The sequence below is a fragment of the Bacillus rossius genome, chromosome 12, assembly GCF_032445375.1.
Source record: "Bacillus rossius redtenbacheri isolate Brsri chromosome 12, Brsri_v3, whole genome shotgun sequence".
Classification (NCBI taxonomy): domain Eukaryota; kingdom Metazoa; phylum Arthropoda; class Insecta; order Phasmatodea; family Bacillidae; genus Bacillus; species Bacillus rossius.
In genome coordinates, this window is record NC_086339.1 from 20,421,803 (window position 1) to 20,436,066 (window position 14,264).

Here is a 14,264-nt window from a genome sequence, read left to right on the forward strand (position 1 = left end):
TGGCGATAAAGAGTTGCAATGCCGCCGTGATGTGTGGCCACGGGCTTTGCACGCGCCGGTCCCGGGGTTATCTCGTCTTCTCGACCGTAACGAGACTTGGTTGGGGGAGGGGGCGGGTGTGGGGTCCCGTGACGCGATAAGACGCCCGCCGAGCGGAACGTACGTGCAAGTCGCGAGCATAACGCGGAACTTTAATTTATGTTCCGGGAAACGGATGGCCCGATGTTCGGCCTGCACCGAAGATTAACAACGCTACTCGAGGATCGGCAGTTAGGATGTTATTGAAGTGGAACTTTCTTTGATGCAACCGCGGTGGGGGTAATACGAGGGTAACAAATAGTGCAACGCTGAATACATGTGTCATACGTGTAACGTATGCTTCGTTACGGCAGTCCGCTTTCAGAACGCTCTCGCACACTTTCATTGTAGGTGCGTGCCCCGCCTCGTGGGTACGCCATTGCCTACAGGGCCGGATTTAGGGGAGGGCAACCGCGGCGAAAGCCCCGGGGCCTCCACAAACGGAGGGCCCCCACAAATCCTTTGATATTCTTTTTCCGCTGTTTTACCTTTGCCTACAGTACTTATTACATACATGATTATATTATTGTTAAATATTAACAGAAATATTCATTAACACTAAAATTTCATTTCATATAATTCTTGTCTCCGATTATATTTATGTATGTTGTTTAAATACTAAGAGAATCTACTTTATTTCACAATAAATTATTTATTGGAAAACTCGACTGAAAAAAATTGTTTTCATTTTATTTGGAAAATAATTTGGGGCCAGGGGGCCTCCGCTCCTCTGTTGCCCCGAGGCCTCCAGACCTATAAATTCGGCCCTGAGTGCCTATCTCGAAATTTAAAAAAAAAACTAGATCCAATTTTTTAAACTATCTTATGAAACAAAAATAGTCACAAACTGAGATGACCGGAATAAATACTATCCAAAGACGCCATTTTGGATTCAACAGTTTTTAAGGGGCCTTCGAATTCGTATATACCTTTATTTAACCAATGCTTTGTCATCTACTATTCAAGAGGTGTCAATGATAGTTGTATTTCAACTATAGACTTTGACGGATACTAGAAGATTTTGTCTACGAGTGAAATGTTAACGTTTATTCAAGGCACGAAGTCATTCAAGAGGTGTCTAGCCTACAACTGAGATGGTTGGACTTAACTACATTGATTAGAAGAGAGAATAATTGTTCTGCAGCGCAACTGAAGGTGCAGCTGACATCTTAGTTGGCTTCGCAAGCACTAGTTTGGCAGCATCGGACTTCAATATCCTGTCTCTTAACTGTGATATTTCGTGGGTTTCATGTATGCAAAAATAACCATAGCCATGTGTTGTATAAAGTTACAATATATTTCTCGTTAGTATTACAAACTACTTATTTGGAAACTGGTTTCGAAAGGAATATATTTGTAAAAGTACAGAACAATTGTTTCTGTGTTCTCTCTAGCGAGGGAAAATTCTCGTTTTCCCTTTCACCGCTTGGAAGTACTTAAGAGGCCACTTGGGTTACTTTTTTCCCAAATTTATCGATAAAGGGGAGTAATGTGCAGGTATTTATAGCGTAAACTCACGATGCGTAACATGTATTAAGTTTTAAGAATAAAATGTTATATGTGTTGTTAGTTGTAACATACAAAATTTTCTTTCTTCTCCCCAGATTCAGCCACATTTTAATGAAATTTTCCCTATCACATTTAATTAATACTTTGTTTCTACAACTTTATGTACTCTATCTTGCTTGTTTTAGTCCAGAGGTTCCTGAACAGATAGGAGTTCTATTTCTGTGATTCAATGATTTTAACAAGCCTGTGATCATTTATAACTTGTGTGTCTAGATGCTTCTGGGCAATCTGCCATGAAAATATTTTTTTTTAATATGTTATTACAAAAATAATGTGATTGAAGAAAATTAAAAATAAAATTGAGATTTAAAATTAAAATGATATTTACATTCCTTTTTTCAAACATAAGTTAAATAGTTTTTTTTGTGATGATTTTGGCAATTTCTGTAATAGTTACTTTTTAATAAATTATTTATGTTTTGATTCAAGTTTGCACACATATTAAGAAATCCACTCTTCTGTTGCCTTCAGATTAAATATATAATATGATCACTATTCTGTATAATATACCTTGCATGTAAATAACACGCGTGTACAACATTCTACTGATTTTTACTGTCATTGTTTGAAATTCTTTGATTATGCAAGAACATGATATTTTAAAAACGTTAATGCATTGAACGCACTGATAGAATTATTTCGTAAAAATGAGGTAGGCAATTAAAAAAAAAATTGTTAGCTATCAAAATATGTCTCAACAGTAATAAAAAATATAATTGATTCACGGTAAAGATTTTCATGGAAGTAGCCATATTGAGTTTCACTGATTTGCATGTTATAAAACATTTAGCCTTTACTTTATATTTTTTCTCTAAGGAACTTAATCGTAAGTATAAAGGCCTGCTTGTTCCTTTATGAAATTGATCGTATTCTGCGTACGTACGTCATGTTGGAGCTACTGCAGAAAATATTGGCACTTATCCAAGATGGGTGTTTCATGGTAGTTTGATAATGCGACATCACAAAATGCCAAATTTTGGGATAAATTACGGCCAGATAACAGTAAAAAATAAATATTAATTAAATAAACCATTACGTTCATTGATTCAGTTGATTGTACTCATGAAAACACAAAGGCAAATGTAACCATGGTTAACTAATGTCGGGTGACAACCACTGATCTTGAGAAAATTAGTTTTATTTTTCGGTTGTGAATGCTTTAAGAGTTAGGCCAAATTTACATTTGATAAAAGCACAACCTTTAAATAAATGTTTTATTTTAAAATTGGCTTTTAAAAAATTTAGGTGCATACTATATTTACGAATAGTTATGTGGAATACAGATGAGTGTTTATTGTGAACTTAATTAATGTATTTGAATTGATAGTGACAACGTTTTGTTTGGCTACAGGATATATATTCTGTACTAGCTGAAGCACCCGGCGTTTCCCGTGCTGAACACAGGATGAAGGGGTTGGTTTTTCGTAATCGGTTGTAGACAGTAATTTCATCTTTAATTTGAAAGTCAAGTGTTCAAAATGCCATTAAGATTTGCCCAAATTATGATTTAAGGGGTATAAAATGGTGATGTAGAAGAGAGGGGTGGGGGAGTGGGAAAAAAGTAGCGTTTCAAAATCTCATGTATTCAATTAACTTTTTGTTCAAATCAGATGTAGATAGTAGTGCTCTTCTGATTTTTAACAAGTGTGCAAAACTTAATCTAGGAGGGCCAAATTCTGCTTTAAGTGTTAGGAAAGAGAAATGGGGGTTGTTTTCCATATACTCATGTTTTAAGTGAACTTAATTTTATAAATTGGATGTTTACGATACATTCCCTATTTTTTCACGTAAACTGTTCAAAATTTCACCACGGAGAAAGAAAATTCTGATTTAAGAGTTATTAAAGTGGAATAGGGATAGTTATTTCTAACCTTCATGTAGCCAGAAAAAAATTAGTAATTTTATATTTATTTTTAACATCAAGTGAAAAAAATTTAATCAAGATGTAAAATTTTTTCTTAAAGGGAGTGGAAAAGGGGGATGGGGTAGTTTTTAGAAATATAATGTATTCAATAAACTTTTTTTTTAATGAGAATCAAGATGTATACAGCAATTTTCCTCCTCTTTTGCACGTCAAGTGTGCAAGATGTTATCAAGTTGTATTAGTACTATGCTTTAAGTGGTGGTGAAGGAAGACGGGATTGTTATTCAAAATATCATATGGAGAATTTTATGGGATAACTTTTAGTTAAATGTTGACAGTAAATTCTCTCTTAATTTTAACTTCAAGTTTGCAAAATTTCATCAATAAATACCAATAACACTGTTTTAGGGGTAATAAAGGGAATTAGGGGTTGGTTTTAGAAACGCATGTAGACAGGGGAATAAGATAGTATTTTTAATCGGACGTATATAGTTATCTTTCTCTTAATTTTAATGCCATGTATGCACAATTTCTTAATGAAATGCCAATATCTTGTTTTTTAGGGATGGGAAATGGGACAGGGTGGTTTATGTAACCTCATGTGTACTAGAAGATGGGCTGGCAATTTTTATATCAGAAAAATCAATAAATTTCCTCTTGTTTTTAACATTAATTGTGCTTAATTTTATTTACATGTGCAAACATTAAGCTTTAAAGGATGAAAAAGGGGAATAGGGTGGTTTTTCAAAATATCATGTAGGCAGAACATTTTTTCCTTAAATTATATCTTGAACAGCAATTTTCTTTTTCTTTTGGATGTCATGTGCGCAAATTTATATCACGTATCAAATTTATGACTTAAAGGGTGGCAAAGGGGAATGAGGGTGGTTTTTCGAAAGTCCCCTTTTTTTTCAAAATCAGTTTACGACTGTAATTTCCCCCTTAATTAAACGCAAAGTGTGCTAAATTTCATCAAAAATTACAAAAATTCATTTTTAGGGGTGAGAAAAGGATATTGGGATTTTTTTTTATTTAATTTAGAAAGTGACCCAACTCTTCTTCTTTTTTTTTAGAAAGCAAGTATAGGCAGTAATTTTACCCTTATTTTGAATGCAAAGTAAACAAAATTTCATTACGTAGTGTTGAAGTTCTGTTTTTAAGGGGTGGGAACGTGGGATGGGGGTAGTTTTACGAAATCTCACGTAGACAGTGACCTTCCTCGTGTTTTGAAGGTCGGATGAATGGTTTAGGAACTCATACGGGACAAAGAAACAAACATTTATATATATATATATATATATATATATATATATATATGTATATATATATATATATATAGGTTTACTTGCATCATAGGATGAATTAGCATTAACTTTGAAAAAAATTATAAACATGCCCGAAAATTTTGGTTTGAGAAGAAAAGAAAATACTAACAGTTAATAAAAAGATGGAATCTTGTAATATTCCGTTAACAGCATTAACAAAAATAGCTAAAACATTTTTTTGGAGTGTTAATATTCATGCTTCAGAGCTTAGTTATTTCAAATAGGAATAAAAAGATGCAGCTAGATTAGTATTGGAGCTCAGAGGATTTGGCGGAGGAGTGAGGGTATTTTAAAATCATACGGTTGAGAAAAAAAAAGTCGGAATTTAACAGATTAAGAAGCATGAACTACAGTTCATAATTATTTATTTCGAATTTACAATCTTTATTGTTGAAAGTAACGTAAGGTGAAGTGAACTAACCAACAATTTTTTTTATATCATCTTCCATTATCGCTATGCTATTTTCCTGCGCAGTGTTGTGTTATTACGGGTAGGTTTATTCACAGATAAACGTTTTATTGCTTCCCGTGCCAAACCACAAAACTGAGTCACTGCTGCAAATGAATATGTACCTATTTTATTTTAACCAAACTTCGGGAATAACTATAAATATGAATTTTTTTTAACTTTACTAATGGAAACCAATAATGTCCAATAATCGCTGTTTGTCCAAAATGTAAACACTTTCCCTATACCTACAAAATCGAAATAGCTTTAGAGAACGTCCCAAATTTTCCGGCCGGGACAGATATAAATGAGCAAAAGCACCCCATTACATACGTTTTCACGATGCACAAAAATAAAAAGAAGTGATTCCGCATGCTGCTACTTAAGAATGTGACGTGATTAATACATTTCTGCTTATCTTAATATTTATTTTTGTAAAATCAAATTATTTTAAAAATTTATAAACTTCATTTTAATATTTAATATTTTTCTTTAGCACAGCTGAGCATCAAAGAAAGTAAAATATTCAAAATGTTACGACAGGTTTGTTCAACCTATAGCGTAATTCAGAAGAAAGTGTTCGAAAGGGTTTGAAATATTTGAATGTTTCACCGCCTTTTTCAGGATAACGTGGCAGATAATTTATTCGGGAATGGTGTTAAAAGGTGTGAGACAAGGATTACAGCCAGATGCTGCCAAAGTATAAAATACCTATTTACGAGAGTATTTACTTGGCGAAAGATGTAAAGGAAAAAAAAAATAGGATTGAAAAGGGGGGGAAGGGGGCAGAGTGCAATATTCAAGCCGATATTCTCTGTAGGATCGTTCTACATTCGAACATTTCGCGTCGTTTAATATCGTGGTACATACAAAGGCAATATCGTTCCAATATTCAGGGTGGAGAAGTGAAAGGAAATAGGAGGGCCGGGAAGGTGGGGGGGGGGGGGGGAGGAAGAGAAGGAGTAACGAGTGATGGCGAACTCTCTCCTTCCCAAGGGTAAACAATAAATTCCGGTCGGAATCGAGAAAACTTTTTTTTTTTTCCGCTCCTGGGTTCCGAAATGCGTCGCTTCTCTTCTCTCCCGGGCCCGCAACCATCGTTGATTGAAAATTCGGGGAGGTGGGGAGGATTAAATTTTTTATATATATATATATATTTATATATTATTTCCTCGCGAGCGCAGTTTCCTTCCGCGAACTCGCGCGCCGGTGACGTAGTGCCATAGCGCGGGCCACGGGGCCGGTCCCTGGTACTGAACCCCGGGGGAGTCTTCACCGGGCCGCCCTTCCTCGGGGACTCTTCGGGGACGGGAATCGAACTTGGGACCCCAGGACCGCGAGGTCGGCGCGCGAACCGCGTCGGGAGAGGCGCAGTCCAGCTGATCCGAAATTTGAAGTCATACATTCTTTAGGAGCAGGGGCGCAACAACTAAATTTCCGAAGGGGGGGGGGGCAAAATACCTTTTTATAAAGAATCATCGATCCCCCCCTATTGAAGCGGGGGGTCCGGGGGTCCTCCCCCGGGAAAATTTGTATTTCAGCAGTTTTATTATCTAAAAATTGATTACACAGCACTTTCTTTGCCCCTGTTTGCCTCCACTTCAAGGTTTCAGAAGGGGGGGGGGGGAAATACCCTTTCCCCCCCCTGTTGTTGCGCCCCTGTTCAGGAGCATCATGAATAAGAATAATAATAATAATAAAAAGGATGAGAATTAATTTTTTTTTACGATGTGCGCGCAGCATGCAACAAAAATTTGACAGGATGAATAAAGGTTACATACAATTAAAAATTATATATGTGTGCTTTTGAATAATATAGGTACTTTAGTAATTGATATTAAAACCTGTTCCATTTAATTAAAAAACATTTTGAAACTAACCTACAAATTAAAAAAAATACAGTCTCGTTAATTTCAAAATTGCTCTGTATTTGTTTTTAAATACCACACCTAATTTTTTATAGTTTTTACCAATGAAATATTTAAGATAAAATTTTTTTTAAAAAATCATTCACCAGGTTAAAATTTTTTTAACATAACAGCTGCAATTTTCATTTTTTTTTCAGTAAGTTGTTAAATTGACAACAATGTGTTTATCCTAGCTTGATATGCTTGCTTTTATTTGGTCGGCAACTGCTTTGGCTGGTTTTCTGTTAACATTGTAGGTATCGTGTGTATGGAGTTCAGAATTCTTTCTTCTCTTCTGCTGTACAAACTGGTATGCACAGTTTTTATACCCACGGCTATAACCAGAAGTTATAGCAGAAAATGGGCATCGTGTGGGGTGGGCTATAGGGTACAGGTGTAGCACATTCAGTACTTAAACCGTTATTTTTGTGTCTTGGAATACCAGCCTTAGTGGTAGTGGGTGCCGTTTAATGTCTTGGAATAACAGCCTTAGTGGGTGCCGAATCTCGGTGCTCGTGAGTGACGATGAGGTGTCGAGACTTGAGCTCGCGGCCGCCGATGAAACGACGTCGTCCAAGCGCCTCTCTGAGGGGGGGGGGGGGGGGAGAGTGGGGACACTTCGCCAGGCGAGGCAATAAACAGCCCTGCGATATTGCGAGCGCTGTCAGCCCCCGGCGACGGGTAAAATATACTATCGCCGCCTGGGGATATGGGATTTGGCCCTATCCCGAAAAAAGCGCCCCCGCTCCCTTGAACGCCTTCCCCTCATACTCACTTTTTCTCGTGTCGTTCATTTGCGTGTACTCTTCTTCGTAGTTTTTTTTTTACCTGGCACATTGTCTCGTACTTTTTTCTAGTCGATTCTTCCCCTTCCCACCCCCCCAACCGGTGCACCACACCCCGCTTGCGACCTGTCCACTCATTCAGCGCCTCAAGAGATGTTAATGATGATTGGTAAGAGTTGAGACGAGGCACATAGGGATTTCTGTGATATATGGATACATTTTAAATGTTCTTTTAATACAAAGGATTCTTGATTATTGTGCATGAGTTTCTAACCATCATTCATCAATTTTAAGACCTTACTTGTAAGGCTTAATTTAGATATTATTATTTTGGTTTTCTGTCCAAAACATCCCCCGATGATCACAAAAATGACTGTATACCTACGTGTTAATGACGCCAGATTCGGTTCAGCCGTCTGGACGAAAAAGTGAGCTCTGCGCATGTGCGTACTTTGAGCAAAAGATAGGACACCAAAATCCGTAAGGGACTGGCCATGTTCTATTGTGCACTAGGAATATGCTTAGGGTAAAGGTGTAGCCTATTCAACGCCTAAACCCTTATTTTTGTGCCTTGGAATATCAGCCTAATACACTGACTAGCTCGAATACAGAATAGCCAATTAACACATGGGTAGATTGTTACTGATGAAACAAAAACTAACATATGGCATGCGGCCTTAAATCGTTCAACATCATGTGGACGAACAAAGAGCAGACCTCGAAAGTCCGTGGGTCTTATTAATTGAAAAGAGTTTGCTGCATTGTGATTGTAAAAGTGACTGATTTGGGGGGCTAGCTGATGAATGTTAATGGTTAACTTACTCAGTGATGATGGAGCGGTGTCGGGCTCCGTGGTGCGTGGATCTGACTAGTCCCGACGGCGAACTGACCGAGGCCGTGGAGTGCGCACGCCACCTGAGCCCCGGATTTAGGTGGGGTAAACCAGAGTATCTGCCCCAGGCAGCAATTTCAGGGGGCGTCAAATTCATATGTTTGAAGAAGAAAAAAACTTGTTTCACAAAGCACCTAGCATCCAGCACATGTTGTTCAATAAATTATTTATTTGATTTTGAAACAATTCCCAGTTGGTTTTTTTGAACACATCCTAAGTTGATTTCTGAATGTATCCTAAGTTGATTCTTGAATGTGTGCATAGTGTACATGAAGTTTCTGCCAGGGGAATCTCCATCGCATCAAGGGAAAAAAAAAACTATATTATTTCTTTGTTGGATCCACCATGCTGGTCATTTATTACATCTATTACACGTGGTGATGGATTTTAAATTTATCCTTAACTAAACAGTTTGGGCTAATATTCTTCGAGAGTTAATAGAGTGACCGTCGAATACGAAAGAGGACATTGTCATTTTGCATTCTGGGGTGCTAATGCAAGGTCTTCTTAAGATCTCGCAAGAAATGAGAGAAAAATCACTATAACATTCAGTGGCGAGGCGTGAGGTTTACATGAGGGGAAGCAACAACTCCGTTCACCCCAAAAATGACCTGGGGGGGGGGGGGGTTGGGGTCCGGGGGCCCTCCCCCGGGAAAATATGGATTTCAAGGTACAAAAGGGTGCTATTTAAGTAGTTTTCTTAACTGAACATTGACTATTCCACAGGTAGAAAAATTGACATTTTTTTTTACTTATATTTTATTTTTGAAAAATAATAAATTTTGACTTACATTATTCTGATAATAAAATACCTACTCTACATTATTTATATACTAAGTGGGAGTGTAGTATCATCGATATCTGGTACACAGGGCCAGAACTAGGAGATTTGTTAGGGGGGGCAAAGCTTAATTTGCCGCCCCCTCCTTACCAACATTATAAAATACCCTTTTTCGTTAGAAGCGGTGGTTGAAATGATACCATTCACTTATACATAATTGAGAACTTTTATTTATCAAGTACACTAATTGGAAAACTAATACAATTACATTTTTTATTATAATCAAGTAGACTGTTATCAAACTATTGTTTATTGTTTGCACAACAGTGAAAATTAATGTCTTACCAATAAGTTTATTAAGTACTAAAATTACATAAGGAACATGTGATTCTGAATTAAGTATAATATTGTATTGATAACCATACAAAGAAATTCAGTTCGAAATTTAATTTTTCGAGCATGATTAGCTGCAAAAGTGTTAATAATATCATCAAAATTGATCAAAGCAGCTCGTTTGTGTTCAATAGATATAAATAATACTTATATTTGTTAATCTCTGCTGGTCCATCGTGCTTCTCAAATAGTTTTTAATAAGTTTAAGTTTACTAAAACTTCTTTCACCTGACGCAATTATAACTGGAAGGGTGAAAAACATTCTCAGAGCAGTAGTAATGTTAGGATGTGCCTCCTCCAATTTAATTTTTTAGATAAGGCTCAACATTGTTGATGCCGTAGCATCTTTTAATTCATAGTCTACTGTTAATGCATGGTGCTTAAAACTTTCAATTTCAAATACGAATTCTTCTTTGTTAAGATCGGCCCTGTGTTTCCTAATTCCTCTGCTTTGACTTTTAGATCTTCTACTTCCATTTTATGAATTTGAACACCACTAAAAAATTCAAACTTATTGTTAATGTTCTCCAAAGCCTTAAACCTGTTACTCAGTTCCATAATTAATCTGTCAATGACTTTCAACATTACTTGATGTAAGTTTTTTGGACATACGCCATTGCTAAGTACTTTTTCTGTAGAAGACAACTAAAAAATAAAATAAATAAATTAATAAGTAAAAATAACCAAAAGACAAAAAGCACAAATTAAGCAAAAAAATTGCTGCTGTCAACAGAATATAAACACCACAAAATATTCCGTAACAGGAATATGGTCAACAAACAAAGAAAAACAAAGAAAAATGTACTAAGAGAACGAAAAAAAAAAAAACCACAAATCATGATGACACAAAAATATTGAACCCAAAAAAAAATTTAGCACAATGGTTGAAACGAGACAAAAACACGATAAAACGAAAAGACGAAACAAACACAATAGTTTATCCAAAACAGAAACAAGCGACGTTTCGGGAACTACTATCTGCTCCCGTCCTTAGGCAGAGACGCACATGGTACGAAAACACAGGAGCGACTGAGTAGGGGCTGGTAAAATGAGGGTATTTATCAGAGAAAGGGCTACATCTTGCTCAGCCAAGTGATCACCCGCGCAACGGGTCCTTGAGATACCAACTCACATCGCAGTGGTTTTACTCACTCCAGACCACGAATTATGGTAATACTTGTTTCTTAGAGTGAAGTAACGCATTTGAAGTACGAATATATTTACAAATTATGCATAATCAAGTTAAATAGAATTTCTTAATTTCTTGGCTAACTTATTGGTTGCGATATGTACACTTTCAAAACTTTTTTTAATGACTAGTTTCAACTTGTTTTAGTGAACCACTTTTCATATTTTGCCGCCCCCTGATATTTGCCGCCCGGGGCACATGCCCCCCATGCCCCCCCTTAGTTCCGGCCCTGCTGGTACAAAATATATAAACAGACAACACACAGCAAAGTAAGTACTTAAAATAAAGAGAAGAACCTCATAAAAATGTACTAGAATAGTAAAAATTAAATTAGGTATTTATCGTACCAAAACAAAAGAAATTATCTTCATACGTGATCAGAAACTCTTTTAACTGGTACGTGTACCAAAAAACTGGCATGTCAATCATTCCTGAAACGCCACCTTGCCACCTGCCGTGCCGAACTGTACCGGACATAGCCGAAGCAGTCGGCGGAAGAATTCCACCGTCTGCTTCGGTCATGTTCACTTCAGTTCGGCAAGAAAGTGTTACCTTCGTAGCTTATAATCGGCGGTCGTCTCTCGGGGCGCGCGCATCTCACTCGCGGGCTGTTGGCTGGGAGTTCCCTGCGCCCTATTGGGTAACCAAAGGTTGGCAGTGCGTGGGGGATTTGTGGGCGTACGGGAGGCGGCCTAGCAGTGCCAACTGCTACCGACCGCGTCCCGCGGGTGGCGGATACGGGATCCCAGCTCGAGAGTTGCAATCTCGCTGGGGTGACTGTGAATAACCAATAGCAGTCCGCGGACCAATGGCCGGCCTGTGGAGTCGTTATTACGGCTATCGGGGTGAAAGGTAGCCTGAATATAGCTCGGCGCGTGGCAGGAAGCAGTTCTGTCGGCGAAGGCACCGCAGGGGAGCTCGATGTGCTGACAAAATGCGAAGTGTAGACGAACTGCGGGCTGGAACTTGCGGAGCTGTGGAATGTCGTGCGCGCAACGGAACTGAACAGCATCGGAACTCTGAAGGAAGAGATGGCGGCGCCTTCAAGTTGGGGCCCTGTTGGAGCCAGTGGTAGCCTGGGCGGCGCGACCTTCAACCGTCCCGGGAATTTGGAGGACAAGAGGGTCCAACTCGCAAGATACTTCATTCGCCTGAACGACTTATCCCCACCCTGGCTTGAAAGGTCGTTGGCTGTTGACTGGAAGAAGGAAGATGAAGATGGCGCAATGTCGGCTGCCTTTCGCTCCGTGCGCCCGCAGTTCGAGCCGGTTTACTGGCTCGTCTGCCCACTTCTGTTTTAACTGTGGCTGCCTGGGCAGCTGGGCTGGGCTGACGAGTGAAGTCGCCTGCCCCTGGGGGTGCATGCGCCCCTGGTTAATAATAACCCAGGAGTTCCCAACCTTTAAATGCGGGCTGCAAGGCCCAAGCACCCAACTCCAGCATGGTTGATTTTTCAGCCCCTCCAACTCTTCTTACATGGACCCTTCTTCCCTCTTGTCCAGTAGTTACCTGCTTGCTTAATGCATGTTATTTGATCCCCGCATGACCCGACCCAGGGTTTTCCCTGTGTCTAATGCAGGTTTTACCTGGGTCACATTAGCTAGCTTTTAAGCTAGGCGACCAATGGGGCGTCAGTCATGGTGCCAATCGCAGCCATGGCTGGCCAGTAAACCCCAATAGCACACGATGCACGCGCCCTTGTCCTGAATGGTTAAAAACCCGCATGGTAGAGTGTATAGGCTTCGGCCTGAGACACACTTAGGTCCTCCCCTAACCTGGACCCTCCCCTACACACTTAGATTAATTTAGGCTAGGAAAAAAATCGTAGCTTCTACCACATATTTTTACAGCCAATCCCCTCCTCGAACCTTTGTACCATGCCACCCCCCTTCCGAAAGGAAACTACTGCAGCAGCCTTCCTGCTGAAAGCGGGCCTACCAGCGTTTCTAAACCTAGCAATGCTTTTAAAACAGCATGTTTTGTGTGTCAACGAGTTCTTTTCTAATAGCGCACAGCGCACAGTATTGGGTTCCAAGAAGATAGTGTAAAAAATACATACACCTAACTGCACGAGCCAAAGTAAAATACTATTCTGAATAAAATATTTATTTAAAAAATACAATGTCTGGAAACTGCCTGGGCAAGCACTGCTTGCCTTGCTTGCCCTTACGAGACGCCACTGATAACATTGGATCAAAGAAGCTGCACCTGTATCAGTAAAGTTGTAAATCGAGCCAGTCCTCAAAAGCAAGCTAATTTCCAGAAAGAGAAGGCAACATGACGAAATCTGTGAGGGCCAATCAAGAACACTATACCCGACTGGGTTATTTTCCAAAGATATAAAGTAGTATTTGACAAAATTTTAACAGAAATTGAAACAAGGGTAGAGAGCTCTAAGAGTCTACATGAAAATTTCGCCTTCCTCAGTGGGCAAGCATTTTTTAATATGTCGACTAAGAATATGCAGAAAAATGGAGCCGAGTTAGCACATAAATATTCAATAGAGTTGAATGTAGTTGATTTTTACCAGGAACTTGCCGCAATCAAAAAGCTAGTAACCTAAATTAATGAGAAATCAAGTACATTCAACATGTTACAACATCTGTGTAAGCATTACTTGCAATAAGTGTTTCCTGATTTTAGTATACCTAGCTTAAAGGATATACTGCACATTACCGACGACATCTGTAAGCTGTGAGAGAAGCTTCAGCAAACTGAAAATAATTAAAATCTATCTGCATTCAACCGTGAGTCAGGAACATCTATCTGGCATGCTGTGTAAAACTGTAGCAAAATTAGAAAGAGAAAATTGCTGGGATCTAAAGATTGAAGAAATTTGTACTGTCTTGCTTGTCTGTTGTCTTTACTGATTGTATGTTTCCTATATTTGATTTTATGTTACACAAAAAGAACATTATTATCTAATAGGTACTAAAGAGTGCAAATGTATTGAAGGGTTCTTATTCTCCCGGTCACAAAAAATCCCACCCACTAAATATTTGTGAGTTTTTTTTTTTTTAAATAATTTACCTC